The following is a 27780-nucleotide window of genomic DNA, read 5'->3' as shown; positions in this document are numbered from 1 at the left end:
CTCAGCACTATAATTTTTATTTTTCCTTTCTGTCATCACACACAGCCCATGACTTCACTTGCTGCAGCCCAGAGTTTTCACTTTCCAAAGGTTCAGGTTTCTGCACAGCAAAACGGTCTCTTAAACAGTCTTTTCTTACTTCCTTTTGTCAGAGGCTTCATGCTATGATGAATGTGTAGAAATGCAAAGCAGAAGTCCATACAAAAAGAAGCCAGTGTGTGAGGTGGTTTTGTCTTATAAAAAAAGAGAGCCAGGAATGACTTACGCCTCATTAAAGAGCTCCAGTCTGCATTTTTATTAGATATATTTAGACACCAACGGCTTTAAAAATGAATAAATTAAAAGCAGTTATATTCTTAACATATGGCCCTGGATCAGGCACATGGGTATAAACGAAAGTGGGCACAGCAGATTCTCCAAACATAGGCATGGAAATCATTTTAATGGTGCACATGACCTATAAAATTTCAAACACCAAACCACACAATGGTGTGACAGAATTCAGCTACTGCAGGGCTGTGTCTTGTCCGCAGTCTTTGCATCACCACATATCCCTGTGCACATCACAGCTGCTCCAGCAGACAGTAAGAGGGAGCAGAGTAATTCCTGCTAATGAACACACTCTGGAATCATGCAGCATTCGGTTTTTGGTGGAGAAACTGAGGCATGGAAGGGGCATTTTCTGCTATAATTCATTTCGTATCACAAATACAACCCAGACAATATCCCAGCCATCACCCTCTTCACTAGCAAGTGTCTTTGGCAACATTGCTGTAGCCCAGTGTCATCCCCTCCACACACCACGGCACTGAACAAAACGACGAGGCACACCCAGAGCAAGCATGTCTTGCAACCACTAAACACATGTTTCTGTGCTCTACGTGGGCAGCAACTGCTGTCCAGAATATTTTAACAGCAGAAACTGTACTGGGGAAAAAAAAAAAAAACCACCACCACAACATAAAAAAACCTGAGTACATTCGTCCTCTTAGTCGGAGCCAGAACATAAGAAACAAGCAATATAATTATTTCCACACCAGAAGGAAAATAAACCCAAGAACAGACATAGGGAAAGAAAGAAGCATCCAAAGCAGATCTGCAAAATAGTTCAGGGCTTCTGTGCTGGGCTATAACTTCACAGCAGAAATCAGGAAGAGTAAAAACAACAGGTAAGCCAACTTCGGGGTGATGAACACCTCTGAGCCCACAGCACCCCCTCCTCTGCGCCCTTCCCCACAGAGCCTGCAGAGTGGGTACCCTAAATCCTGCACATCCTTCAGCATGTGACCACATTTCCTTTTGCCTGAAGTGACCCTTTCTGGTATGGCCTCTGGTACAAGCAGAAAGAAAAACATTTTCTTGCCTTTTTTGCATCAAGCACAAAGAGCATCAAGCACAAAGCGCATCAACCCCACCTGTCCCGAGGTGCTCATCCACAAGAAGTACAACAAGAGGATGCATCCAGCGTGTCCAGCCCAGGTTCCCCAGCTGGGATAGCACTGGATAACCCAAAATCCTGGAAGGCTGGAAGCAAACAGGAGCAGGAGCAGAGCCTCTGTGCTCCCTCCACATAGCGGAAGCACGGCTGGGGCACACTCGCTCTCTTCACGGATAAGTAAAAGCACTTTAAGGAGAGCTTTTTTTTCCCTCCCTTCACTTTGTTTTAAATGGCTGAAGAATTTCCTCTGTGAATGCTCCCAATTGTGGCTCACGCTGAGTTATTTTTAAAAGCACAGAACCAGATTTTCAAGGCCCTGAATGAGGAAATGCAAAGCTTTTATTAAGCAATAATAGCCCAGACAATGGTCACAATTTCCCAAGGGTCTGAACACGGCAGCTGACAATGAGCTTTACTCCTCCACAAAACCCCCTTCACAGGCTCGGAGGGTTTGCTTTGTACGATCCAGCCTCAAGTTAGGGAGTTATAACAGAAAGCTCTGTGGTCGTTTTCAGTGTGATTTCCTCCACCAATGCACATCTGATCAGAGATACAAAAATCACTGGGAAAAGATGCCATGCACTGTCTCATTCCCTCCTTTGCTACCAGCACATCATCCCGTGCAGCTGGACCTTTCCCTTGCGGATGGATCCCAGCTGACAAACTGGCCAATATTCCCAGGGTCAGGAGAGTAAAACAAAGCCTTTCAGCTTTCTTCATTGATGTCTGAACCACTTCAAAATGCCTCTCACTAAAATGGCCAGAGACATTCTTCAAACCTCAGATCCGCTATCACGGGGTATAATCAGATCCAGTGGCCACATCAGATCTTGTTTCCTCCAAGCAGGAGGAAGTTGCAACGATGAGGGGAGCTCGTGCAATCTCCAAACCCACCCAGCAGCCAAGGTTTGGCCTTGCAAAGGCCCAATTTCACTCAGTAATGTTGGCCACAAGTGATTCCCAGCACACCTGAACCAGCTGGACGGGCTCTCTCTGCAGCCAGCATGAGCAGCAGGCACTGCTGGAGCAAAGAAAATCAGATTGGTTCAAGATGTCTACTTAGGACAAGATGAACAGTGCTATAAAAAGGGGTGTTTTTCTCTGCTGGTTATAAAGCAGACCTCGAGAAAGGAGGAAAAAAAAAATAAGCAACTTGGTAAACAACCAGATCTGTACAAAAAAGTTCCAGCCTAAATGTCTCCCACACTAATGCTGTCCTCACCTTCAACAGAAAAGCAGCTAACACTACAAATTCAGGAGTTCTTCCCACCAAAACAAGTGTATTTCTATCCTCCCACCATTTCTCCTCTTCCCTGTCCCACTGAAAACACAGTGTGGCTGCAGAGCAAACCGAGATTACAACTAAACCTCACAACCAAGAACCGAGCTTAGATTCAATCTGAGCACTTCCCAAAGTGCTCTGCCACACAGCCAGGAGAGAGACAGACCACAGGAGCTCTTTCTTCCAGCTTACCACAGCCTCCAGGGGTTGTGAAAACACTTCCTAATCTTCTGCATATCTGTCAGTCAGTCCATAACCAAGAGAGCTCATGTGCCCAAAAGGAGAAAATACTTCAACCCCCTTCAGAAACACCTGCAAAGCTCCTGCTGCTGGTGCAGCTCCACCACAGCTGCACACCTCAGTCACCAGAGGTGAGATCTCTGTGCCTGCTGCATCTCCTCCCCCTTCCTGCTCAGAATGGTACAAACACTAGAAAACGCATTCAAGTTTGTCTACAACTTCCTGGAGGAAAGGAAAAGGTGGTTTGAGGATCACCCCCTTGCTGTTTTCAACCTGGCTGTAATCGGCCATACGGCAACGGCCTCTATCATCCCTTGTCTTTTTTACTGTGAACTTCACGGCCTCTTGACCCAATGTAATCCCTGAACTTGGCCTAAAATGCTACTGAAAAATAATTAATCATCTGCCTGTGTGTAAAACAGCTGTCCATGTCTGTGTCCGGATGAGTGCACAGGAATTCAGGATATGTTCAGAAAATGGAAGCACTCAGAAATTGAGGATGCCAGAGGTACCCAGATACTGCCATTCAGAGAATTCACAGAAGCACTTTTTGTGCAGCAACATCTGTAAATCAAAGCACATTATTTTCCACCCTCATAATCAAGAGATTTGCTAGATTATCTAGAGCTCCGTCTGATCATGACAGACAACGCTGTTGAACCTCATGCAGCTGCCTGGAACAAACGCTCAGGCAAAGAGCTTGCTCGTGACACCAAACAATGAATGCAGCCCCTGCAGTGCTCACTTCCAATTAGGAAAACTCTCGGTGTGATGAGGAAAGAGCCCCTCACAGCCAGAGGAGTGGCCACAGGTGACAAATGTGCAGGCCAGCAGCCACTGCTTGGCAGAGGAGCTACAGTGAGGATCAGGCAGGCTGCAGTCAGTGAGAAGCCAGAGAGGCTGGAATATCACGGGGAGGACAGACAGCAGAACTTTAAAAGGCAGCTTTGCCAGCGAGCACAGCTTCAATTAACAAGCTGTATTTGCAAGGCCAGACTCCAAAATGCTCCTCAGTATCCAATCATCTAACCCCTGCTTAAAGACATACCATTACAGCATGGAATTGGGTATCAGATGGCTGAACTAATCCCAGCCAGATGCTAAAACTACCAGCAAATAGGTCAGTAATGCATCCCACACCATCCAGCCCTGCAGTGGGGAACAGTCACGCACCACCACTCCTGCACCTGTGGAAAGGGTTTGAGAGGTTCCTCGCAGCCCTGAATCCATTTACTAAATTATATTTCATTTTGTGGTTCAGGGAAAGGGAAGTCACATCCCACCTCATTGCTGGGAAGCCTTTTCATTGCTACCTTTCCAGATGATGTTATGCAACAAGTAATTCACTCCTACACAGGTAGGAGCAAAAATGCCCTTGGGCATTACTGCCAATTCTAGATTACTACAACCGGAATAGAAATGAGATCGTGGAGATTTTATTATACAACTCTTCAAATTACTTAAATCAAGCAAAAAGGGGCAAGGTTAAATTAAGACTCCTTTCTTGCTCTGCCCTCCCTGTCTGCCTGTGAGAACACACATGACAAAATTGAATACAGGTGTTCGCTTTCAGATGCAGCACAAGTCATTTATTAACTTACACAATATCCAAACACTTACCTCCAAAAGTATGGGCTGAGAAAAAGTTATTCCAGGTACTTTATAAGACACTGCTCTCAAAAGAGAGTGGTGACAGATACTATCTTTGCAAAGATTCAGGACTGTATCTTACTGAACCTCCACTGCCATCAGTGACCTTTACAGTAACACAATAAATATTTTAGCATGTAATGAATTTGCTGCATTACATTTGCTCTCTGGGCTATTGAAGATCAGCCAGGAACCAATCGATTGGAGGCACAAAGCTCCCACAAAACTGAAAGCCACAAAAGAGGTCTTACTACCTGCAGCAAAGAGTTAAGGGGTGAAGAGAAATAAGGTGTTTAAAAATAAAAACAAACCAACTCATGAGTTCCCCATTTACATAAACTTCCATCAGATTCACTGTACCAGCCCTGAGATCCCTGCTGCCACTCAAGCAGGACTGGCCCTGAAGTTGCATCTTTATTGTTTTGAAAATTCATTTATGCCAGCAACAAACCTCTCAAAAATAACCTCTAAAACCCACAAGCTTCCCAGGAGTTTGAAGGACAGGCTCTGAGACACAAGGGAAGCTGCACGGTTTAGCTCCAGTTCTGCCATCAGCTCATTTGGATCACTTGGATCCCTTCACACACCTCCTTGCATCTCCATTTCTTTGCCTGCTTGGAGGTGTCAGGGCTTTGTCATTTTGCTGCAGCACCTCAGGAACACGTGGAGTTGTTCACCTGCAGAGGTGAACACACAAAGCCAGAAGATGCCACCACTGAGGCTGTTGATCTGTGCCAAAACCTCAACTAGCCAGATTGTCTCCTTTTTTTTTTTTTTGTATCTCATTTTCAATGGATTTAGAAAAATTATCCCAGGGGTATGGCAAGGGACCAGAACGCAGAAGATCATTTCATGACACCTGTAATAGCACATAGTTAACAACAATTCCTCAATTTTTGTCTTATGACCTCACTCACTGGGAAGAGTTCTTATCACCCTCAATATCTTTACAAACACTCCCCCTCTATGTCTCCACCAAGTCTTTCCTGGCTGCCATATAAGCCCAAGGCTTCTCTTTCCTCCCCTTGAGCTGCAGTCAAGGTAAGATCTTAATTTCCTCTACCATCTGCAATGAAACCGCCTCCACACCCGTGCCAAACAAGCTGGAATTACACCATTAATTTCAGCTTAGTCAGCTCACCCTACAGACTAAGTCAATATTTGACAGATATTTAGCAAAGACTACAATTTATTTAAATTCAGCACATCGTGCCCACCAGAACAGATACAGCAAAGGATGAGAGTCAGCAGGACACACTGCTTGGGGGAAAAACACCAGATAACCAGACTTCTTTTAGCTGGAGACCTCCTGTCATCAAAAAAAAAAAAAAAGGTTTAGGGATAGAAGGCCCAGTTTGCTGAGATTGTCCCTCCAAAGCAGGCCTGCATTCCCAGGAACAACACCGCGGGAGTGAGAACATCTCGGCTTTCAGAGAGGCAGGGTTGCTAAGGCAAGCAAACAAAAGGCTCCTTGTTTGCAGCCCACAGCTCCTCAACACATCCCCACTGCTGCTGGAGATGGGGTGGTGCAGCCCATCCAAGGAGCTCCAGCTAAATCCAGGCTCCACAGCCAAGCCGTGCCCCTCTGAGCAGTCCATCAGAGCAGTTCATGTTTTCTGGTATCTTCCCAGCTGCTCCACAGCTGGCAGGGACCAGGGAAATTCTGAGGAAAAGGATTTATGTGAAAACAATGACAAAGAGGAAGGAGTCAAACCAGCAAGAAGAGTGTGGGGAATAAAATCATAATAAACAGAATAGATCAAGCACAACTCCACCATAAACTGCAAGCAGGACAGCCCCTCAGCTTCGCACCCCTCACACAATTTTTGTAAGTTTCTGAAATCCAGCTGTTTGAAAGGAGCACATCCCAGCAGATCTCGATGCTGTGAGTCAGCACCGGCTCTCACAGATGTGATCTCTCCCCAAGTGCTGTTTTCCAGAGCAACAGCTCCAGCCCCAGCGCAGCGTCAGCACAAGGCACCCTCAGAGCTTTCTGCCAGCACTGCTCAAAGGACGAAAACTGCTGAAGCCACCCCACATGCCAAGCTGGTTAATGACATCCCCAAGAAACAGGTTCACTCCAGATTGTGGCGGCTTTTAAGATGAAGCTGCTCCAAGTTCGAAGATGGGCATTTTTTGCTTTTCAGTAGAAAAAGCCAGAGAAGATGGAAGCAATTCCTTGAACTGTCACTTCAATTTCTCGTGTCACATCTTCCCTACCCCATCAGCACAGGCAGACACTGCAGGTCCTGGATCTCTCTAACCCTGCTGTGTGCCCTGGTTCATCCTGCTGGCTGGCAGAGTCCTGCGCTTACATGAGCCCTGGGAAATGGTGCCAAAATTGAGGATTAAAGGAATAGGTCAGTGAAAAATTCCAATAAACAGACCATCCCAGGGAGGAGGAGGGGAGTGTTGATCCAAACCTTCCTCTTCCACAACCAGCCAAAGTCCCCTTTTGTCAGCAGACACGAAGCACTACACAGATCAGAGCTGCCACCAGCAGAGAAAGCTGCTCATGTAAGGGTTTGGTTTTTTTAATGTGCGAAAACTAAGTGTTCCTTGCTTCGTACAGAACTGGCTGGGAGAAGAGAGTCCAAACACCAAGTAAACAACCCACAGGCAGCCCAAACCAGCTGCAGAACAAGGAGTCTCCCACCCAGCAGTGCCCTGGGGACCTTGCAGGGAGTGAATCTTGCTTGGCCAAAGGAATGTGCCTGCAAAGAGACAAGATCCAAATTCAGAATAAACCCTGTGCTGCAGCTCATCAAAGGGACGGCTCAGGATTTTAATTCAGTCACAAAGTAAAACTTTAAAAGATGCATATCAAAAAAAGGTTTACAGCAACATTTTCTCTTGCCCCTGGACAAACTCTTTGGCTGCAGAAGCTGAAGGAAACCACACAGTGTGGACACACAAACGTACCCTGCATTTGAAAGCAAAAAGAACAAAGCTCTGGTGGATGTGGGAAATTAGAAAGCCTGACAGATTTCACCCTGGTTTATCCCCTGGCAAATTAGCTACTGTTTAAACATGGAGCTTGGGCATTACATCATCTGTTTGCAGGGGAGGTTTTTTTTAATTTTTTTTTTTAAGCTAAACCATTCTTGTATTCACAGCTTGAGGAGCATTGTTCATTCCAAACAGACTCAACTAAATGAAGCGGTGGATCAAGCTTTTTGCAGGAACCCTTCGAGCAGGGAAGCACACACCTAAACTGCTTTGCAAGTTCAAACAGTAAAAGATCTTATCTGGAGTTTAGCAGGAAATATGGAGCCCCTCAGGTTTGTCTATTCATATCCAAGGATGAAAAGCCTACTTTTTCAGGTTGGGATGTGCAAAACCAGCCTGATGAAGAGGCTGAAAACACACAAGCTGCTGCTCACTCAGCTCCAGCTCACTGTGGCTGGGTCCTCTTTGACTCTTCCAGTCATTTCTGTCCCCTATGTAAACAACTCCACACTGCCTTGAGGGATAAGCCTGAGAGGAAGGGGAACTGCCTCAGCTGCAAACTGAGCTACTGGACATATTTTTGGCATCTGTTGGCTTGTTCCAGCTTGGACACTCATTTTGGAGACTTATTTTCCCTTGAGAGACGCAGATCTCCATCAGCGCAATTTTCTCCAGACTTGGCAGAACCCGAATTTCACAGCACCTGCTCCTTGGCACGGCTCTCAGAGTTTTCTTTGGTGTGTTTGAAGGACCAGGCTCTCACAGCCTCTCCAAGTGCAGCTTCAGAAAACACATGGAGCAATGGGCTCTCATGTGAAAACTCTTACTTGAATGCTGAGAGATTTCGCACAATGTGTTTTTCTGACCCTGCGCTCTCAAGAGTTGTCAGATTTTAAAGTGGAAAAATGCCGTAATTTTCAAAAGGGAAAAAGGAAGAACCATTGGTCTCATCCCCGAGAAGAGCAGGTTTCACGCAGACAAGATGGTGTGGAGCAAGGCCTTCAGATATTGGACATTTTCCTACAAACCAAACCCACAGTGGGCTCTGACCACAACCCAGTGACATTGAGGAACCAGATTTCAGAAGAGCTCTGCTAAAACTTTGTAAAAAAAATAAAATTATTTTTTCTTTCTGTAAACCTGACAAGGTTTTATGATCTAATCAGATTACAGCCTCTAAAGCTGAAAAACAAAAAAGCAAACAAAAAACCCAAAACCAAAATAACACCAAAGCAAACCCACAAATAAACCAACAAAAAACCCACAGACCTTTCATCATCATGCATCTAGACATTCAAAAATACAGCGAGAACTTTCTCCTTAAATTAAGAAATAAATAAATAAAGACTTATTTTGTAATAATACCCTGGATAAACAATTCTGGTTTAAAAAAAATCCAAGCAAACAACTAAACCAAAAAGTTTCAAAAACTTCATCTGTGGAAGTCCTGTCAAATAGAGCTTAACCTTTAAAAAAGCCACAACTCTAATGCACATAGAAAAACAGGCTTTGCTGTCAGAATGTAATTAAAAAACCTAAAACAACTCAATTTTGCTCTATATCAAGATTGCCAGGAGCTGATCTGGGAGAAAGTCAAGCAAATAAATTTTCTCTCACAGATTCCAAAAGGTCATTGCAAACAATTACTAAAACAGAGTCCTGCAAACAACATATGCCAATTCTTTTTTTTTTTTTTTTTTAATTTACAAGATAACTTTCCCGCTCCAGTTATTAGCTGGAAAGAATAATAATCCCAGGGATCATGCAGCCGATTAAATAATTGCATGAATTACCAAGAAACCATTAAAACTGCATTTCAAAGAGAATAGACAACTGTTTGTTTCCTCTTCCTCTGCTTTTGCATAACACAGTTCCCAAAACAGGTCTCATCTGCAGCTCAGCTTGGGCCAGGATGAAGACATTCCTTCCCATTGGACAGGAAGTAAGGGAGATTATTAATTTCACTTCTCAAAACAGAAAAGCAGAAGTCATAGCAAGAAGACATCAGAGAAAAAGTCAAGCTATAAAAAGAAGCCCCAAAGTCTGAAAAATTTGTACCCAAGACACATTTTTCCAGTTGTCTCGCTACCAAGAGCCTTCAAAACATGGCATTTTCTTCTCTCAGTGCCACTCCAGCCCCACTGAGAGGAACTGCCTGTGTCAGCACAAAGCTCTGCTGCACCCAGCAGCAATGAGGAGCTGAAAAATGAGCATCTGATCCTGGTGACCTTCATAGTCATATACAACAGCCAGCTATTCTTGTCCATTCAGCGTGTTCATTTAGAACGAGTCCCTGCGCTTCATTAAATCACCCTCCTTGGTCCTGAGCACACTCTGGGGCTGCAGGGAAGATAAAAGGGTGCTGGGGCAGCTCCCTGACACAGCATAGTGGCTGTGTCACTGTCCCACTCTCACCTGCCCAAGCTCTGCCATCTCAGCCACTCCTATGACTGCCAGGGGAAGGGCTGAAAAGCTGCTGGGTGGAAAAGAACCTTGGGGAGGTGGCCCACAGGCAGCTGGCCATGAGCCCAGCTGTGCCAGAGGCCAAGGGCCCCTGGGCTGTCCTAGCTCTGGAGTGCCAGCAGGGCCAGGGCAGTGCCCATTCCCTGTGCTGGCTCTGCTGGGGCACCTCCAGTCCTGGGGACACTTCTGGGACAAGAACATTGAGCGTATCCAGGGAAGGGAACAGAGCTGGGGAAGAGGCTGGAGCACCAGGAGCAGCTGAGGGAGCTGGGAAAGGGGCTCAGCCTGGAGAAAAGGAGGCTCAGGGGGGACCTTGCGGCTCTGCACAACTCCCTGACAGGAGGGGCAGCCAGGGGTGTCGGGCTCTGCTCCCGGGGAACAGGGACAGGACAAGAGGAATGGCCTCAAATTGTGCCAGGGGAGGTTTAGGTTGGATATTAAGAGAAATTTCTTCACTTAAAGGGCTGTCCAGCCCTGGTGCAGCTGCCCAAGGCAGTGCTGGAGTCTCCATCCCTGGAGGGACTGAAAAGCCGTGTGGATGTGGCACTTGGGGACATGGGTCAGTGGTGGCCTTGGCAGTGCTGGGAATGGTTGGACTCTGTGATCTCCAAGTGTTTTTCCAATCTAAACTATTCTCTGATCCCCCTCCAAGGACACTCCAGCATGAAACCTCCCAGGGCACCAGCCCTTGCCTTGTGCTCCCTACCACTAAGGGGACTTCACCTCCTACCAAAAATCCCTCAAGCAGTTTGCTGTTGGATTTTCAAACTAAATCACTTCACTGAGGCATCATATGAAACGCAAGGACTGCAGAGCTGAGAGAGGGAGAGGGACCAAGGCAACCCCTTCTAGCAGCAGGCTGTGAAATCAGTTCAACCATGTCACAAATCTCAAATTCAAAGGTCAATGTCAACAAGTACCAGGCAGTACTTCCCTGCATCACAGACACTCTGCGATACACTGAGACACTATGGAAACATTAACCTGTATTTCCTGAGCAGTTATAAAGCACAGAAGCTGAAGGAGGTGACAAAAAAGCTTGGATATAATCCCCTCTCTCCTCAAAAGGCTCCACATGAACACACAAACAGCCTGAACGTGGAGGTCTCCCGATGCACACATAACAGCTTTTGGTAAACAGGCTAAGAATAGGCAGAGGGGCAGCAAAGTGTCCAAGCAAGACTCCCCTGCACAGGAACACCAAGCTCACAAGAAGCATTCCCGATACTGCTCCTGCTTTAATCAGTTTTGAGGAGAGGAAATTCGCTTTGGTTCTTTTTATAACACTCGCTCCATTGCATTTGTCAAACAGCTGCCACTTTCTGTCCCAGGGAGAGCTGCTGTAACCCAAGGCTCGCGTGTTGGCACACGCGGCAGAGATCAGAGATGCACATGGAAACAGACGCCAGATCTGTCTGCAGATTCCAGGTCACTTCTTCCAAGGCAATGGAATTATACAGACACAAGTCAGAGCAAAGCCTGGGTCATGATGGTACAAACTACCCCAGAAGATGCTCCTGGCATTGCCACCTGAGCAATGTCACCCGAAACACAAGCTCAGTGAAACACTCAGTGCATGCAAAAACATCTTCCCCAACATCTCGTTTGATGAGGGAGAAATAATTCTGTAGCTTGGCCTTTCTAATCAAAATTATCATTGTCCCAACAACGTAAAAGTCATTTCCAGAGAAAGAGCAGGTCTGGTCCCTGAGGGGTGGGGGGAGATCAGCTTCTGTACAAAAACCTTGAGATACCTGCCAGCTCCAACTCAATCATTACTCCTAACTAACTACACCCATGAGATACTCGCAAAAGGCTTGGTGCTATTCATCATTGCCACAAAATAAAAACAGAGTCAGAAGACCCTGGAGGCAAATGCAAGAAACCAACTGCAAGATTTCTTTGTATCTTTTTTTATTACATCTTGATTTTTGTTAAAAATTCTCAGATTAACACCAACAATGACACTTTGCAGATGTTACTGATTTACAGCTTTCCCAGTGAAGAATGGCAGCCTCAAAGTTGTTTTAAAGGTAAGAAGTGTAAGAAGTTTGCAACTACAACAGAGCCCAGCAGCAAAAAAACCAAAATGCTTCTGTGTCCATCAAATCTGACCTGCTCTGCTGGAAGGGAATCACGTCAGAATGAACTCCACCTTCTGCTCTTAACAACCACCCTACAAGATCACTACAAGGACAGCTCTCCCCCTTCTCCAGCTCCTTGTTTTTGTTTCGGGATGCACCGTTGAGAACTTTGGAAGGAAAGGCTTAAAAGCTAATTGTCAGATGCCACAGTAATTAGTGGCACCTTTCCAAGACATCCATCTCTGGCTGCTTTTCCAATAGCTGGCTCCTCCTCAATCCCCACATTAAAATGAAGGTACACAAGGTAGGCGGCAGATTCATTTCCAAGCACCAAGGTCTTCCCAGGAGAGATGCCTAAGGAAAGAAATATCTTAGCTAAACAATGCATGGGTTGGTTTTTCTCCTTCCTATTTGCTATGGAAGTGCTATCTTTATTAATTATCTGAGAGCGATGTTAACCTATTCCCTGACACGTATTATTAGGTGTACAATGCATTTCTGGGAGTCAATAGGCTCCTGTATCACATGGCCAGAAAATTACCTCTAAATGAGGAAGACAGGATCATACTGTCCTGACTTCTGCCCACCTGCTGGTCACACATCACAGCTTTGATGTCACTACTGCACTTATATTAAAGATTTCCAACCTATTTTACTTGCAGACCCTCACAAGCTTTCCTGCAGACAGAAAGGCTGTGGTAGGGAATTCAAGACTACGCTGCTTAGACTTTCCAGACCCCTTAGAAAGAGGCTCACAGCATTGCTCTATATATTTAGGCTCTGCTCTCAACTCCAAGGCTCCCCACTTGTTTGGCAGCTTCTTCTTGTCACAAGCTCCAATGCTTCCATGCCAACCTTTTCCAGGCATCATCTGCGTGTCAGCAGTACTCCACAGCATATCCTCCACTCCACACCAACACAATCCAGAACACATCACTTCCCACTAAGTGCCTACACAGAGCAGACCTGCAGCATAATGACTTCCTCGTGCCCGTAATAGAAACGCTAAAAGACATGTACGAATCCCAGCCCGATGTGCTCCCGCGTTACATACGATGCGGAGGCACCAGACCACGGGTGGAAAAGATAAAGAAGCCTTTCCCACGTTCAGTGACGTGCTCAATTCTATTAAATCTGGGCCCAGAAGGTGGGATACATATGGGGTGGGGAAAAGAAAATGGAGATGTGTTGATGGGACAGCGTAATGGAGGATGTTGGATGGTTTTAATTGTATTGCTTTTACAAGCAGAGAAGCCAATTTCCACATTTAGTGTCCAAACTTGAATCCATCACGTCTTTGACCGGATTTACAAACCTGTCAAGAAGTGATCCTTGAGGAAGGCAACACATGCTCAGAGCACTCCATTTCCTGCTCTGTGGCACTGTGGCCTTTAAACAAATAGAACTCACTTCCAGATGAATCCATCGATGCCCAATATTCCGGCACAGATTTGAGATGACTTTGTTACACTGAAGGGTAGCACTGAATGGGAAGAAAGCTCATGCAGAGGCAGATATTGGAATCCACACTTCAGGCAACACTGGTACCAAAACACAACAGGAAGAAAAACAAACCTCAGGCTGTCACTGTCCCTAAGACTAAAGTTAGATGAGAAGATACCTGGAAGTATTTTGAACCATTAAAGAAAGCATTTTATGAGACAAGACAGGTAAAAGACCAAGCACCTGGGCACTGGGCAAAGTAGGGGAATAAAAACGTTACTCGTGCACTGGGAAATGTTATTTACATTTTCTATTAGAAGAAGCTTGAAAGTGTTTCTTGGAGACCGTGGGTTAAGCCCATGTTCTGATACCACTCTCAGGCAGGCATTCGCATTAGAAAAGTGGCACGTTTTCTTAATGCTCCAAAATTCATGGGGAAAGGGGAGGGCAGAGGATAGCAAAGAAAACACAAATGCAGGCAACAAGATTCCAACCACTTAAGAAACTGAGAGCAAGAGCAGAAATCCTGAGATTCATTAAAAATATGTGCTTTAAAATACTCTTTATGTCCATTAGTGGCTACAGATTAACAGCTGGTTTGGAGGTTTAGGGTTCTGTCCCACCCAAAAAAAACCATAAAGGATTGATTTGATTGATTTATAAGTCTCAATTTTCTGTATTTCACTTGATGGGACAGGTCACTTTGTGGTGTTATTGGTTATATCAACATAGTCCTGAGAAACCATTATCCATTTACCACCAATTAGCAGGGACAGATCATCAAATCCCAGAATAGTCTGGGCTGGAAAGGACCTTAAAGCTCATCCAATTCCAACCCCCTGCCATGGTCAGGGACACCTTCCACTAGCCCAGGTTGCTCCAAGCCCTGTCTAGCCCGGCCTTGGACATTTCCAGGCACGGAGCAGCCACAGCTTCTGGGTAACCTGTGCCAGCGCCTCCCCACCCTCAGAGGGAAGAATTCCCTCCTAAAATCTAACCTAAACGTACCCTCTTTCATCCAAGATGGATTAGTCAGACCTCTAAACTGCTCTTGCCGGTAACAGGCATCAATTAACAAACAGCAATGACTTCACAGAAACGGGATTTCAATTTGCACTTCAAAACTGGCCCTGCAAGTGCTGTAATAACATCAATTTACCTGGTGGGCCAGCGCTCCAGGCTTCCTACGCCCAGGCAGCCCGGGGATCGATGAGCTGCAAGCCACGGAGCTGCACATGCTTCTGTCTTTATCCTTCCTAAACAAACCCCAAAACCTCAAACTGGCTTTGCACCTCTTCTCAGGCAGCATCCACCACCACGATTTGCATGTGAGGAACAGCCGGCTGCGCTGCAGGAGCCAAACTCAACCACGACAAGCCCCAGTAAACAGCACTTTCAATGTTCTCCGAGAAGAAAACTCTGCTTTTGAGGATATGTCTAAATTGCAGCCCCACAACTGCAGCTCATTCCCGTGCTAGCTTTAGCCCAGCAAGCACAGCCTGTGTCAGCACGGGTTGCAGGAGACAACTGGCGGTCCCAGCTGCGTCCCCCAAATCCCATGGGAATGCTTCCCCCACTGCCAAGCCACACAGCAGCAGAGATACTTTTTTGTCTTTTCAATACACAGTGGCGTATCTAAACACGCCTACAAGTTACACTTGCCTTTTTCACACGAAAACAAACAAAAAACCTCAGTATTTTGCTTGCTGGGTGGTTAAGACATAGGAATCCTGCTCTGGGTTTCGATCGTTAGGAGTAACACCAAATATTCCACCCCGAGTTAAAATCCCGGTGTTAGGAGCTGCTTCAAAACGTTCACAGTCTGCTCCTTCTCAAAAAATAAAGGTATTCAGCACAGATCACAGAAAAAATCTCTGGTGATGAGACAGAAGCTAATGAACACAAGGTCCCTTCCCGTTCACTGTTTCTGTGGGGTTTCCAAAGCAGAAAAATTGTCTCTGGACCAGGAACCAATTCACAAAGGGCTGCCGTGATCTTGGCATCAAACAGGTAACATCTGTGGTTAGCTGCAATTCCCAGCCTGGTGAAAACATTACCGTGGGCAGCAGGAGGAATGCCCTGGGAAAACAGGCAAGGCAACCAGGAGAGGCAACAGGAGTCAAAGAGCAAAGAGGAAAAAATCAGGCAACAGAGACTGGAAGGAAAAAACAACAAATACAAAATATATACGGCCAGAAGGAGAGGGACAAACGCTAAAAACTTAAGCTGAAGATGTCATGGCATTTCAAGAATTAATAGTCATGGGAAGCAAGCTCAGGAAGGGCTCTGGCTCCCCATAAATAAACAAAACTTGGGAATGCGTCAACAAGATCCAACTCATCAACTAAACAGTCCCAGAGATCCACAAATATTCATGGGAAGATGATGATGATCTTTCCCAGCCCATCTGAACAGTACACAAACAACCCTCCAATTTTGCCGTGTATCATTGAGACACAGCCTAAGTGAAGGCAATTCAACAATCATGTTTTACTTGTTCCCTGCATTTGCTGCTTTTGCTCTGACTTGACAACAGCCAAAATCCATCATCACGTGTAAACAAACATGAGAGCTAAGAGACCCCACTTGAAAAATCAGAGAATTCCAGAAAACTGCTTTGGACTTCCCTTCTGCAACACGACATCAAGAAGTTCAAGAACTGTCTGTACCACAGCTGAGCTGCCGGAAAAATTTGCTCATTCAAGGCAGTCAGTTACCCCTGCTCCAGAATCCCTGAACACTGAGCTGAACCCATGCAAACTCCCATTTCTGAACGAGAAATGGAAAAGCAGAGGCATCCTAAAGTCCTGAGTGGGTACAGATAACAACTGGGCTCTCAGATGGTACATGAAGTTAAGGGATTTGTGAGGGGAAGGCGAAGCTCTCTCCCCATCATCACATAATCAGACTATGGTTCATTTTTGATGCTATTTCTGCATAGAAACGAATTTAAGATTACTCCGTACTTGATAAAACCTGACAACCCACGTTCCAAGATGTTACTATCTTGGATATCATAGATTTCTCCATGAGAACAGAAATACCTAAGATAATCACCTGCATGTGACACTCCTCTCAGGAAACAAAGTTACTTAATCTTCTTCACACACATGTGAGACTTGCAGCACAAGAAACCCAGGCACTTTAAAGGCAAGTTATCGTATCATGATATAAACACACGATCTGTCAGACTCACGCAAAAGCAACAAGAGGTCAGAAACTGGTCAATGTTTGGATTTTAACACACACACAGCAACAGAACAGCCTATTTAAAGTGCTTCTCAGCATCTCTGTGAATCCTTAATACCACTTGAACCATTTCCAGGCCCTTCAGGCTCCAAATTGTTTGGGTTTGGACCAGGGTAACAGGGCATTAGCCTGTTGGCAGTAAGTTATTATTGCCACACTGGTAAAATTTTTGGTAAAGACCCCGATGTTTTTTGAGCAAGAAGAGACCTCATGTGGGGAAAACAGCTGGGAAAAGAGAATAATACAAACCTCAACTTTAGCAAATAACTCACAAGAGTGCAATACCAGCCACGCTAAGTAGCCCAGAGCAAGGGCAGCCTCATCCTTGCTGTCCTCACCACCTCACAAGGCAGAACCCCATCAAGAACCCCCGGGACCACGACTCAGGCACTGCCTCGGAGTGGGAGAAATGGGGTTTCACTGGCCAGGGGGGCTGTGACAGCCCCCAAAACACTGGGGATCCACAGGCGGGACAAGGAGGTCTCAGGATCCTTGCTGGATGCAGGAGCAAGGACAGGCAGGAAGGCTGGAGCCTGTCAGCAGTACCTGGGCACCACCTGCCATCACAGCCTTCCCACCATGAGGGTCCCCAGCCTTGTGGGGACCCCTCCACAGTGTCCCTCACTCTGTGAGACCCCCACAACGCCCCTCATGCTGTGAGGGACTCTCTCACAGCCCCCCAGCCCTGAGGGACTCCCCCCTTGCAGTGTGACATCCCCACAAGGTCTCTCACGCTGTGAGGTGAGGGACCCCCTTCACAACCTCACCAGCCCTGAAGGAACCCCAGTCCCTGAGGGACCCCCTCACAGACCCCCCCAGCTCTCAGGAACCTCTCCCCACCGTGAGCCGAGCCCTGAGGGAGCCCCGCTCACAGCTCTCCCCCAGCCCTGAGGGATCCCTCTCAGATCCTCCCCAGCCCCGAGAGATCCCTTTCACCGCCCCCCCAACCTTCAGGGAACCCCGCTCACAGCTCCCCCAGCCCCAGGGACCCCTCTCGCAGCCTCCCCAGCCTTGAGGGACCCTCGCTCACAGCTCCCCCGGCTCTCGGGGACCCCGCGCCCCTCTCCTGCCCCTCAGGGACGCCCCAGCCGAGCCCCCCCCACGCCGCCGCTCCAGGGGGTTTCCCCCGGACTGTACCATTCCTGCCTTACCCGGCCCCACGGGCTGCCGCGGGGGGGGGTTCCGGGGGGATGTTACCGCTCTCCCACCTTCCTCCCCCTCTCCCCGTGCGTGGTACGGTCCGCTCCTACCTCTCGGCGCCCTCACTTCGCCCTCCCGGCGGAGCCGCGAGTGGCTGGGGGGGGAGCCATAGCCGCTGCCTCGTCTTCCCGCTCCGTCCGCCCTCCCCTGCTCCCCCCCCCCCCCCACGGGCCGGACACAGTTGGTTTATTCCGAGAAGCCGGCCGGTCTTCTCCCCTTAAACCGCTGGGTCTCGCACGTCTTCGGCCATTTCCGACCGAACCGGCGGAAGTTACCGAAGTAGTGGCGGAACCTATCGATGGAGGGCGGAGATAGCCGAAATGGGGGCGGAGATAGGCGAAGCGGAGGCGGAGATACCCGAAGGGTTGAGGGCGGGGAGCAGAGAGACTCGCCTCCGGAACCTGCCGGGAACAGCCGAAGGTCCCTCAGCTCGGCTCCCGCCACTGCGCACGCGCGCCGCGCCCGGGCGCTTTTTCCCGCCTAAAAGGCAGGCGCGCGCCCCTCTGTACCTCACACCCTCCGCTCCCCTCATGGAGGGGCCGCCATGTTGTCAGTGCCCGATGCTTCCTCGAAGGGGCAGCCGCAGTCCGGCCCTGTGGGCACACAGCTCTATGCATCCCCCTAAAATCCTGTCAGAGTGTCCTTATGGAGCTCAGTCAGTCCATGCAGTGCTATGTATCCTCCAAGAACCCCATGAGGATGCCGCCATGGAGCTCTGTCATGCCACAGCCCTATAGTTATGTGGATGCAATGGTTGCCACTGACCCTGTGAGAGCCGTCCAGGTGCCTCCTGGCAAAAGGGGTTAGGAAAACAACTGTATTGTGGGAAAATGATCAGCAGATACTAAAATACCACTATGGTTTGGAGTTTGTTACAAAATAACATCCAGATCCAAGCCGGAGGGTTGGCGTGAACAGCATCAGTGGTTAAATGTTGTTAAATCAGAGGAGCTATGTAGAAATCAGTGACAAGTACCAAACATAGAATGCAACAGATGGTAACTGAAGCAAAAGAGGGGAAAAAAAGCAATGAAGAAATAAATGTGGGGGGGAAAGGCAAGTAACAGTGCCAGCATCTTCTCACAACAAAACCACGTCACACAGGTCCAGTCCCCTGTTTATGCATTCTAATTTTATATATTAGGAGCTCCATGAAAGGCATTCATATTTATAGCAATCAAATTCCACCCCAAAACACACAATCTGACAACTTTGGGGGAATTAGAGTTTTTCACAGGAAGAAATGGGGGTTTATCTCCAGGAGTAAAAGAGGGTGGTGTGTTTCTGGCCACAAAGCTCCAAGAATCTCAGCTTTAATAAATCATGAGCACTTCAAAATGGCGAAAAACCACTTTTCCATCGCTCTGCACTTTTTAGCAGTCATTTACACATGTGTAAAGAATGCAAGGAGAAACTAACTTTTATTCTGAGATGAAAAACCAGCGAGGGTTGAGGCGGGGGCACAGGTCCGCCCTTTGATAAGCAACACAAAATCCAATCTCGCCGCAGGGAACATGCTGTACAGAAGGGCAGGAATAGGCACTGCAGGTTCAAAGGCTCAGAGAAACAATACTTTTTATATTTTATCAGGACAAAAATTTTAAAAAGACTATGACTATCACACAGTAGAAAGACTAAATTAACATTCGAATCATTGAACACACCCACGTTGTCCTACCACACACATCTGTTCCCACTGTGCCACGGCTTGGGGTTTTGCATTCCACCCTGATCTACCTGGAGCTCTGCATGAGGAAACAGGGAGACAATCAGTCCCTTCAGGTCCTCACTGAGGAAGAGACACCAGTGGAGAATGTGCACTTCAGGACTCAACTCAAGCAACAATTCTTCTCCCAGCTACCAGAAGAAAACAAGCTGCCAGGATCAGCAGCCAGTCTGACAAGTCTCCCTTTCAGGAAGTGTTATCAAGGCTATTACAGATTATATTGACAGAGACACCTTCAGATTTAATCCCCTTCTCTGTGTGTTTCCTCTTCTTACTCTTAACAGGAATTGGTATTAAAGAGGAGTTTTCAGCTTCCCTTCTAGCAAGTGAAAAATGCACTACTCTGCTGCCTTCTGTTTATCCCAAAAGAAAAATTACTGTATTCAAATACCCTCAATTTCCAAACTTTCCTGCCATCCGGGCTTTTATTTTCTCATACACATTTAAAATTTCCACATCACAAATGGATCCTAAAGGACAGAGTCTATAACCTGTGATTAATAATAGTTTAAACAAGAAAATAAGTTGCAGATAAAGTTGCCCAACACTTTTCTGGCAAGGAGAAGCCTTTTATCAGCTTCCAAACCTGTTTTCCCAAAGGAACAGACTCAATTCACAGTGCCAGTCCTGTTAAAGACTCGGAAGCTCCATGGTGACCTTGAGCTGAAGCTGACAGGGTGGAGGACTGAAAACACTAATCCTGCTGTACGGAAACGTGCAGATGTAAAGCAAAGCCACCTAAAAAGCAGCCACAGTTTAGATCTTGGCCTTCCGTTCAACCTTTAGGAAGAAACTCTTCCCTGTGAGGGTGGTGAGGCCCTGGAATAGAATTCCCTGAGAAGCTGTGGCTGCCCCATGCCTGGAAGTGTCCAAGGCCAGGTTGGACAGGGCTTGGAGCCCTGGGATAGTGGAAGGTGACTCTGCCCATGGCAGGGTGTGGCACTGGATGAGCTTTAAGGTCCCTTCCAACCCAAACCAGTGTGGGATTCTGCTCACAGAATCATTTCTTTAGACACCTCTGTATTATTTCAGGCTGGGAACCTCCCTTATATTTATTACCTTTGAACTTACCTACACTTGGCAGCTGCAGCTGAACGCAGTAAGTGCCATCACACCTTTGTGTCCTTTCCACGTAAATAGTCCCCACTTTCCCTCTTTTCCTTACCTGCACTACATTCCCTCTTCCTAATCTCCCTTCCTCCTAAACATCCTGGTGTCTCCATCCTGCTCTAAATTACATTGAGTCATTGCAAGCAGGTATTAAGGAGTTTCAGAGCCAGCTAATGCACATTTCCGTGGCACGCTTCCATGGCCTGAAATAAACCTCAGAAAAACACGGAACAACAATGGCAGGGAGGACTCTGGGCTTCCATCTTTTCCCTGCTGCAATCCTTCTGGTACATCTTTTTTAATCTCTTTGTCCTCCCTTCCACAGGAGACAGTACCAAGGTTGGACCATCCACGGATTTTACAAGTTTCGTGGAATGTTTTCAGACCGCACTCTTAACCTCAGACACTTCTATCGGATTTCATAGGATTCAGCCACTTTTTAGCCCCAGGGTGCTGTAGGTGCTAAATAGATTATCTACATCTCTCAGCCACTATGGAACAACTACACAGCAAAGCTCAGTTTTTAATCCTGCTGAGACTCCGACTGCTTTTGGCCATCAGGTATCCCATGGCTTCACGAGAGGAAATGTTAATCTGGAACGCTGGCCAAACTCCAGCTTAGGTAATTATATTCTGACAATTTACATTTTCCCTGCAGTTTTTTAATGGATATGGAAATTTTTTTCTTCCCTTACTTTATGACATAAAAGCAGTGGCCTGGTCGTGCTCCTGCTGTTAGAGCAGCTGCCAGGCTTCACAGCTTAAGTAGCTGCATTTCAGGGGTAAGTGAAGGCATCTCAGTACAGTTAAATAAAACCCTTTGAAGACCCCATGGGCACAAGGAGTATTGTAACAATACACCCCACTGCTGGCCATAAAGCATGGAAAGGGCTGGAACGTGAAATTAATCACCCAGGGGCAATATCTGGCCTAGGAAAGGAAAAGGAAGGGACACAGAGACATAAAGGCTTTTTCCTCCCAAATCCTAATTCTGCTTTGGACCCGGTGCAGCCCCAGCTGGGATCCAAAGAGCAAACACAATGAACTGTCAGCATCCTGCACAGAGGAACCAGTTCCTGGTGGCAAAAGAAAATAAGCTTATAAAAGTAGTGGAAGCTTTTGGAAAGATGCTGGAGGACATTGCCTGGTGCTTAAATGGGATGAGGAAAATAAACGCCTGTTCCCTTGCTAATGAGGGCACACTTGCTGTTTTTATTTTACCTGGCTTTGTAAAAGAAAAATCATTGGGCAAGAAATGGAGTAGAAGTTTTTGTTTGGGGTGGAATATTATGGATCACACTCTGAGTACATCGAATTGCACTGCCACATGTTTGATTAGGGACAAACATTCTAGATAAATTAATTAAATGACTGTATTATCATAGAATCACAGAGTGGTTTCGGTTGGAAGGGACGTTAAAGATCCTCTCATTCCAAGCCCAAAACCACAATGTTTTGTTTATAAAACCATTCATAACCATTCTATGTTCTTTTCTTCACAAAAACCTTTCTAAAAGGCTAATTTTCCTATTTCAGCAACACCTATGTAAGTTCTGAGGGATGAGGACAGTGGTGACAAAGAAATGGAGAGATACTGGATGGATAGAGACAAGTGTAGCTTTCCCTCCTCCCCAGTATGTTCCAGATCACTACAACCAAAAGCTGTTACCAGCACTAGGTAAGTATTTTTCACAAGTAGTTTCTTGACCAAAATATGGTTTTCCCCATCCCCAAAATGACCAGAAATGAATTTCAGTGTGATGGGCCACTCCTGGCTTTGGTGGAGCTGGACATGGCATAAGTGGGTGAAGGTAGAGGGAGTTTCCTTCCCCTTGTTCTGTAACAGCTCGCAGTAATTCTACACCGATCCAGCATCAAAAGAAATTATCTAAAACATATCTAAATAGAATTTATCTACAGAAATAATATTTTAAATCCCATTAAGAGACTTCCATATTGCAATACCCCTGGAAATTTCATGGACTCCTAAGAAAGACAGAATCCAAAGCAGGAAGCAGCAGCCCAGCCTGGGGACAGCCAAGCAAAACTCCAACTGGGTCTTGGCAATGGCTGAGTAACGGCACAAAATACCAGCACTGCCTCTTTCCTCAAGGCTCCTTCTCCTTCCAAGCCCTGCTGCACTAAGGAATCAGCTGCATTTCTGGAAAATTCCCTTGAATTCCTGGAGTATTACAGCTAACCATGCTTCCCCTTCATCTCAACACAGATGCTTTGAAGTTTTCCAGAGATACCCAAGGAAGAAGACACATCCAAATACCCAGACTAGCCCCAAACTCCACCCTGGAACAGATGGCGGGATACTAAATACAGACACATCTGGTAACCACTGGTATGAAAAAGCTGGCAGGCATCAGCTTATTCTGCTTTACTAAATATTCCATAATTTGAACTTTATTTAAACAGAAGTTAAAAAGAAACAATCATTTTGCTTGTCTATAACATAATCCCCAAACACCTACATATTTAAACTGTGGCACAGCTCGGGCATTACACTCTGGCCTACCAAAAGCACTTTTTTTTTAATTAAGCACTCAGCACTGTCTAAACTTAAATTAAAAGTGACTGCAAACCAAGCAGTTGGGTAAAGTACAAAAGCATAGTTTTCAGCGTGTGCTTTGTTGCACCAGGCTACCAGACTCAAGGCTGTGATGCTCCAGCTCTTCAGCTCACCCTCGAGTCCACAAAATTTGAGGGTCCTTGACAAGCTGCCAGATTGCTGAGCGTGCTTGAAAAGACTGGGGGAGCGCAGACTCTGCTCACGCAGACCTGTGTGTTTAAGCCAGCTGTTCCATTTGTCCCTGGGTTCAGCTCCCACAATGTAAAGCAGGGATAATTCTTCCTTGTCAGGAAAACAATCTGTTAGAAATTATCATCATCATGTGCTAAAGGCAGCTGGGAAACATGTCTGCAGGTGGCTGGGGAAAACACCCACCCTCAAAACCCCCCACCAAACTCAGACCTTGAGCCTGCACACTACCCATGGTCACCCCAAATGCACTCCCAAAACTCCATTTAAATAATCTTTTGGGACATTGTTCCACGGTTCTTTCTGTGAGCTGAGTGAATCATCTGTGTCTGCTAAAAATCCAAAGCGATAGCAGGCATAAAACGATCTTTCTGGATTAGAGTCACTTTGGGAAAAGGCTGTAAAAGGCTGTCTGCTGGGACTGTGCTGGAGGTCCGCTGGAGACCCCACCGTTGGGTTTGGATGTGTGCAGAGAGCTTTTAAAAATGACTAGAGAGAAAAAGAAATACTCTGAGGAGCTGGCTGATAAGGGAGTCTTAAATTCCAGGTCTAGAAGGAAGAACAAATACCAACAGTGGAGCCCTGTAAATCCGGGATGTAAGAGCCAACAGACCTCTGAACAAAACAGGCACTGAGCAAATGAGAGGTGATTCTGCAGGAGACTTCTGGCAAATAGTGAGGATGCTGTAATAAAAGCTGCTTGTGATCACTCAATTCAAGCCTATTTGCCACAAATTAACTCAGTTTAAGCAAAATAAAAGCAGGTCTGGAAGGTTTTCAGTTTCAAAAAGTTGAGGTAATTAAGCGAACTAGTTTGAGAGGCTGAATGGCTGAAAGGCTCCACTAAGACCTTGAAACCAAAAAAGAGAAACCATCTGCCTTTGCATCCTGAATAGAGAATGTGAATAAGAAGCACAAGTAGGAAGCGAGGAGAACACGCTGGAGATTGGAGATAGTCAGGGTCAAGCCCCCTGTCTGAACAGAGATGCTGCTGTTGAGTGAAGAGAGTGTGGGGGTGAAGGGAGGGTGAGCTCTGACATCCCACAGCCACGTTTGAAAGTGCACCTGAAGTTGTCCTGTAACCACAGTCATCCCCTACTTCCAGTGTCCCTCTGGAATCATGGAGACCTCCAGGCAGAATATCCTTGCTTAAGGATGGAGGATGGGGAAGGCTCAGCTCTCAATGACAGACAAGGCTGGAGAACTGAGGCTGAATCAAAACATAAAAAGCATGGAAATACTGAGCACAAAGTGCCCATGAAATCAAAGTTACACCGTGCTAAAATAGCCTGGCACTCATCTTTGATAAAATAACCATGGCCTTCTGATAAAAAAGCACTTGGTCTTATTTATTGGGATTCTAGCAAAGCAACCAGAAATCTGGGGACTGTTTGTAAATGGGGAAGACGGGGATCGATAACGAGAATGCCGGGATCGATAATAAACACTTGCATGGCTTAAGTGCTGCAGGTTTTTTAAAAAGCATTTTACCAATGATAAATAACAATAAATAATTGTCAGCATTTTGAGCACAATCTATTTCAAGGCCTAACTTTACTGTACAAAAGGCTTTAAATTTTAAAAAATAGATATCTAAGTAGCACAGCCCTGCTGCCAAAGCCAACCACTAAAATAAGGAAGCAGGTGGCAGCTGCTGCTTTTTCCCAGCTCAGAAGGTACTTCCTCCTTTCCACAGTTCACCCAGTTCAGTTATTAGTGCATTACAAACAGAGCAACCCACTCCAACCTGAATCATAATGAAAATATTTCTTAAAATGTAAACCTTCCTTTTTTGTTTGTTACCTGCAAGATCCTTAAGTGTATTTGCAAAAGCGTGAGACAGGAAATCCAGAGTCTGATCCCTTAATACTGAAGCCAACCACATTGCATAATCCCATTAATACATTTATCAGGCTCCATCTTCACAGTAATCAGGTTTTTAGCCCTTTACACAACTCCTATTAGAAGGCTTTTCCAGCACCTCCCTTGGTTTGAAGCTGTTCTGCTCTTTTCCAGACTAAACTTTTTCAGAGTCTTTTGTTCTTGTGCCAGAATTGTCATTTAACTTCAATAACTCTTCTCCCTCTCTGGTATTTACACCAGTGTATTTATCGAGAAAGAATCTAATTTTTCTCTGCCTTTTTTTTGTCACCACCTGACCATCCAGCTTCCTTTAATCATTTTGGGAACCAGATTCCCTGTTATCCAGATCATTTCTAGCAGATGCCCTCCCCTGCACCTTTTCCAGCTGGAATCAATCTTTCTCCTGTGGACAAGGAATGCAGAATGCATTTCAAGCAATGCCTCACTAAAACCCGTTGCAGTGGCATTTGCATTTCCTTGTCACCAGTGGGAATAATTCAGTTGACAAATGTGATCCCAGAATGTATCTTTATCATCAAGACATCAGAATTATCCTGTGGTTGATTAATACATTCCAATTCCCACACAGAACCCCCAGCTTTCTATCAGAGTTTGCATTATAAGAACTCACATTTGCTTACAGACAAATAGTCCTATAGTCAGTCATTCTTCTCCTAGGATCTCCTGTTTTTCCTCTTTTGATGACACCTCCAAATCCCATTAATTTCTGCTCTATCATTAGTCAGTACCTTGATTAAGACCAGGCTTGGGACCAGTCCATGAGGAACACTATTGCTAACTTGCCTGCCAATCCTTTTTCAACCATCCTGCCTTTTCTGCCTTTAATACAGGATTTATTGATGCAAAATAGGAGCAAAATACTTCAATTCTGATTGATTTAAACTCTCTTGCTTTGCATTTTTTTGTATGTTTTTTTTTTCCTTAATGAAAGGCTGGTTTTTGCTGGTGGAGAACAACAAAGGCATATTTCTCCATAAACCAGGCCTTTGCCTGAACTGCAAAGCTGTCCTAATTTTACAGTTGGGCATCTGTAAAAATTAATAAACCATGCAAGTCGACACATTTGATGTTAAAAATGGTAAATGAAGTTTCTTAATGACTAGTCTGACTTTTTCATTGTACTTAGGGTTTATGTCACAAATTTAAAAAACAATGAAAAAGACATGTCAAACTCATAGTTAAATAAAATTAAGCTAAATGTGCTGAATGCATAGTTTAAATTAAAACAAACTGCTTTATTGTACAAAGAAATTCTGCAACCTATAAATAGAACAAATTTCTATCTATTCAGCATGTCTTCAGGTTTCCAGAACTTGAAACAAAATTAATTTCTATTCTCATGCAAAAGAAGAGCTGATGCACAAGTAAAATGAAAAGTGGCAAAAACAACTTCATTAAATTTGAATTAAATTAAATCATTTTCTTTCACCCACCTGTGAAGGAGAGGGCACTCACACAACCCAAGCACAGCCACTGTCCTCCTCCCATCCCTCCTCTCCCTCCCCATAAATCCATGCCCACACAGGAACTGCAGAAACAGGCTGACACCACCACCGAACTCTGAAATCCCACTGGCCACAGGCAGCAAAGCTTCTCCTGGTGCAAGTGCAGCCAGACAGAGCTCAGCGAGAGGAGCAAACTGGAGAATAAACATGGGGATCACTCCAGCTGGTGTGGGCAGGGTTTGACCCAGCTCTGCACATCCACTGCTGCAGATCAGCAATTGTCCCCAGCAAACATTACCTCAGTACCAGCCTTACAAAATTGCTTCATCTTCCTCATCAGAGAGGAAAGGAGAGAAAGTAATGACATTGTCCAAGCCTTCTTCATTCACCAGTCCTGAAGCACTCTGAGATCCTCCAATATATGGCAATGCTTGTGTTTAATCAATACCAGTGTCGGCTCGCAAGAGTGCAAGAGCAAACAACCATTTGCCCTTCCAATTACAGCAAAGTTTCACTAAAACCACTACGTATGTCAAGATTTAAATTCAATCAAATTTAAAGAGGAAGAAAAATCCTCCCTTTCTCCCACCAGTGACAGAACAATACTATGCTCTGCCTTTTTTTTTTTTTGGTAATTAAAAATAGGCTGAACTTTAGGAGTGTAATTGCACTAGAAGCAGTAGAATAAAGTGCATCATAAAAAGATGCCACTGGGATCAGCTGAAGCCAAGAAAATTGAAAACATTTCAAAGGAACAAAGCCAAAAACACAGAACCAGATTTAAACTTGGCGTGTGCTGTGGCAGGAGGCCAGTGGAAGCAGAACCTGCTGGGGGAGTGTGGAGAGGGAA

General features: G+C 45.8%; 1 protein-coding gene across 4 annotated transcripts in view; it reads right to left on the bottom strand.

Moving 5' to 3' along the window:
* The window catches only part of EXTL3 (exostosin like glycosyltransferase 3), a 136015-nt gene that overhangs the window by 97075 nt on the left and 11160 nt on the right, over positions 1-27780 (bottom strand). For 2 of the 4 annotated variants that reach the window (XM_032103579.1, XM_032103578.1), the window contains exon 1: positions 18049-18280. The exons of 1 other annotated variant lie outside the window; for it this stretch is intronic. The gene's annotated coding sequence lies outside the window, so the exon portion shown is untranslated. Of the gene's footprint in view, positions 1-1415; positions 1519-18048; positions 18281-27780 lie in introns of those variants that run through there. One more of the 4 variants, XM_032103581.1, reaches the window with a different exon arrangement.

This window comes from Corvus moneduloides, chromosome 3, assembly GCF_009650955.1.
Source record: "Corvus moneduloides isolate bCorMon1 chromosome 3, bCorMon1.pri, whole genome shotgun sequence".
NCBI classification, from domain to species: Eukaryota; Metazoa; Chordata; class Aves; order Passeriformes; family Corvidae; genus Corvus; species Corvus moneduloides.
Note: the sequence above shows the minus strand (reverse complement) of the source record. Positions and strands in the feature narration are given on the sequence as shown.